We start from the raw sequence: 4,194 nt of genomic DNA, 5'->3' as shown, positions 1-4,194 counted from the left end.
CCATCAGAGGTTGCCAAGAATGTCCCCAAATCCTCTGCGGATGTGAGGAGGTTGTAAATCTTAAAATGTAATATAGAAAAGCTGGATAATAGCCATCACTTCTAGCTTTCCCAGTAATACTTTCCAGGAAGTAGAAAAGAAGGGGAAAAGTCAGACTGGGTCCTGCGGGTGAGATCAGAGTCTTTATTAAAGTAGGGAAGGGTCGTCCCCAGTTCTGGCCCCAGATTAAGAGAGCACACTCCTCCCTCCCTGGGGCCCTCAGGTGCTGCAGAATAGGCAGGCACTCTGAAGGATCTCCCTGGATTACCCTGAGGATCAGTGTATCTTTTAAACAAGTTATTCCTCGGGAAAGTGAGGGGATCGCATCTACCTCTTGGTAGTGCACATGATTAACTGATTCTCTTGGGGGTCTGAGAATCAGCCTCTCTCTCCCACCCCATCCAGTCTCTCCCCCTCAGACACTGATCACAGCCTCCAATTCACCCATACCCACCTGTGCACCCGGCTCCTTTCCAAGCCATGAGCCGATCTCAGTTTCCACCTGTGCCCTCAATAACCGGGGATTAGAGTGCAGCTGCAAAAAACTGCCCCAGGCTTCCAAGGGGCAGCAGTGGAGGTGAGATGTGTATTTGATGAACTTCCTGACAAAACTGCCTTTCACATTTTGGTTTATTGTTTTAATTTTTCTTCCTTTCTGTACTACAAGAATAAGGCAGTAAGAACAAGGTGGAGAAAGCATCATTTTTTTAAATAAGAAAATGAGGCTCATCTCCTAATTTATAGTAAAAAATAAAAATAATTGCATTTAAAAATAATAATCACATGTATCAGCTGGGCACATGGTTCACTCCTGTAACCCCAGCATTTTGGGAGGCCAAGGCGGGCAGATCACTTGAGGTCGGAAGTTCGAAAACAGCCTGGCCAGCATGGTGAAACCCCGTCTCTACTAAAAATACAAAAATTAGCCAGGCGTGGTCGTGTGCAGCTGTAATGCCAGCTACTCAGGAGGCTGAGGCAGGAGAATTGCTTAAACTTGGGAGGCAGAGGTTGCAGTGAGCCGAGATGGCACCACTGCACTCCAGCTGGGGCAACACAGTGAGACTCCGTCTTAAGAAAAAAAATAATAATAATAATCATCATCATCACATGTATGCACCACAGCTCCAAGCCTGAAAGCCCCAGACAGCTGCAATAGAGAGAAATCCAACACTCAGCAAGTTGATGCTAGCTCCAGCTCTGCCCTAAGGAAGCATGTGGTTGTTCACAGCCTAAGCAGCTCTCGGGTCTCAGTTTCTTTGTTTGCAAAATCAGCAATGTACTGCCTCATTCTCAGACTCTGGCATGTGACCCACAGACGGGACAAAGAAAAAGTCGTGTAATTAATTCAAATGACTTGGGATAAAGACTAATCTGATTCAGTGAAAGCTCTAGATTTTCTGAAGCACACTGATCCCTTTCAAGTGCATCAGATATAAAAACTCACAGCTACAGGATGCGCAAGTGCCCACAGACTTGTTACGTGCAAGCCCACCTACAAGGAGGGCTGGTCAGTGCCCTGCAGGGCTGTGCTCTTTGGGAGAGTGGATGGCGTTCATTTGGGAATTACTGATCACAGTCCTTTGCTGAGCAATCCAACTTTTCACAGAGCATGCAAAGGTCAACAGGGGCTTGGTCCCATCCAAATGCTCACAAATCCCAAAAGAGCAGAATCAGAACAGGGGTTTTCTATGATTATACCAGTTACTGACTTCCATCCAAGAGAGAACAGCAAGGCAGTGGGGGGATGTGAGCATTTTCACCACCGTGTATGGCAAAGAACATGAAACAGAGGAAGTCAGGAGGCTGGAAAACAGCAAGAGAAGCAAGAAAGTAAGCAAGCAAGCAGGAGAGAGTGTGGGAGACAAAGTGAAAGGAGAGAGTTTCCCTGGGGTGGGGAGGGGCAGTGTTGTGGAGGGGCAGTGTTCTTCTAAGAACTGCATTCACCCAGCCCATGTGTCCAAAGGATGCTAACCAAGTACATTAATGCAAGCATTCACGCATTCTCGGTGGAGGGATTCACCAGAAGTGAAACCTCGGGTGGAGTGCAGCTGCATGCAGCAACTTCCCCTGCCCCATCTCCCACATGCACCCGGTGGTCTCAGTCTTACCCACCTCTAACCTGAACTTAGTGCTAATGTTTATCAGCACATGTGCTAAGGGCTGGGCACAGTGAATTCAATGACTGAGGAGGTCCTGCAGGGTCACAGGATGTTGTAAGAGAGAATGGGGTCCAGGCACGGTGGCTCATACCTGTAATCCCAGCACTTTGGGAAGCCGAGGTGGATGGATCACCTGAGGTCAGGAGTTCGAGACCAGCCTGGCCAACATGGTGAAACCTCATCTCTACTGAAAATACAAATAATTAGCTGGGCATCGTGGCATGCACCTGTAATCCCAGCTACTCAGGAGGCTGAGGCAGGAGAATTGCTGGAACCTGGGAGGCGGAGGTTGCAGTGACCCGAGATCGTGCTGCTCCACTCCAGCCTGGGCAGTAGAGCAAGACTCTATCTCAAAAAAAAAAAAAAAAAAAAGACAGAATGGGGAATGGGGAAGAGGGGGCATGGGACATTTGGTGGTCAGGGGAGACTGACTGGAGGAGGTGGTATTCACACTGCAGGCTGGAGAATGAGAGAGAAGGGTTGGGGAGGAGGGGTCAGCAAAGAGGGAAGAGCGTGTGTGAGGCCCTGAGATCAAAGAGGGCTTGGGTGCTGAGGAACTCAAAGCAAGCCAGAGTGTCAGGGGTGGGCAGTAGAGGGGAGGCACAACGTAGGAGATGGCAGCGAGCAGGCCTTCCTGGCCAAAGTGAGTGTCATCCTGCATTCAGGCTGCTACAGCAAAGTATCATAGACTGGGTGGCTCATAAACCACACATTGACTTCCTATGGTTGGAGGCTGGAAGTCCAAGGTCAAGGTGCCAGCAGGGTCGGGTTCTGGTGAGCACCTTCTTCCAGATGTGGGCGGCCACCTTCTTGCTGTTTCCTTACACAGTGGCGAGGCAGCTCTCTGCGGTCTCTTTGATAAGGACATTAATCCCATTTGGGAGGGCCCCCACTTCATGACCTAATCACCTCCCAAAGGCCCCACTTCCTAACACCATCCTATTGGGGGTGAGAAGTTCAACACAGAAATGTTGTGAGGACACAAGCTTCCAGGCCTTACAGTAAAGAAGCTGGGTTGTATTCCAAGGGCAGTGGGCAACAGCAGAAGCCTGACATGGGACAGTGCCCAGATCCCGCTGCCCTCTTACCGGGGCTGAACTGGCTGAGTGGGGAGGTGAAGTTGAAGAGTAACAGGATGAAAGGTGGAACACCACAGGAAAACTATTGGATCTACCCAGAAAAGAGAAGGTGATGTCTCAGACCATAGTGGTATTAGCAGAGAGAGAGAAGCGGGCACCTTGAAGAATACCATAAGATAGAATATCGAAAGTGGGCAAAGAAAATAATTTTTGGTGAGAAAGAATCAAAAGTCTTTTTTTTTCCTTCTGAGACAGAGTCTTACTCTGTCACTGAGGCTGCAGTGCAGTGGCATGATCTTGGCTCACTGCAACCTCCGCCTCCTGGGTTTAAGTGATTCTCCTGCCTCAGGCTGGGATTAAACGTACCGGCCACCATGCCCGGCTAATTTTTTTGTATTTTTAGTAGAGATGGGGTTTCACCATGTTGGTCAGGCTGGTCTCAAACTCCTGACCTCATGATCCGCCCGCCTCGGCCTCCAAAAATACTGGGATTACAGGTGTGAGCCACTGCCCCGAGGCAAGAGTCTTTAACAAGTATCTACATTCAGGGGACTAAAAGCTCCCCGTCTAATTTACAAAGAGCCCAGGCGAGAAAGCTCAGAAAAGCTAGCAGGGATTCTGGGCAGGTTGGGCACAACCCAGCACTTTCCTGTAAGAAAGAGTAAGTTCAGTGAAGCCAGGAAAGTATCTCCAGCCCCATGACATTCCTCTAGGAATAAATGCTTGAAACCAAATGAAGGGGAGCCTAATTTCAGGCTCCAAGAGGACCAGTGGAAGGCCAGGCCAGGGCGCTCGTTATTCTCTGCCCTCCCAGTCCTGTCCTCCACCTCCTCCCTGTCCTGGGAGGCCAAGCCTGGCAGATGGCATCACCCAGGCCACTTGTCCTCCACCTTTGGGACTGGCTGATGGGAGACACC

This window comes from Symphalangus syndactylus, chromosome 4, assembly GCF_028878055.3.
Source record: "Symphalangus syndactylus isolate Jambi chromosome 4, NHGRI_mSymSyn1-v2.1_pri, whole genome shotgun sequence".
In the NCBI taxonomy this organism is placed as follows: domain Eukaryota; kingdom Metazoa; phylum Chordata; class Mammalia; order Primates; family Hylobatidae; genus Symphalangus; species Symphalangus syndactylus.
This window is presented reverse-complemented; position numbering follows the sequence as displayed.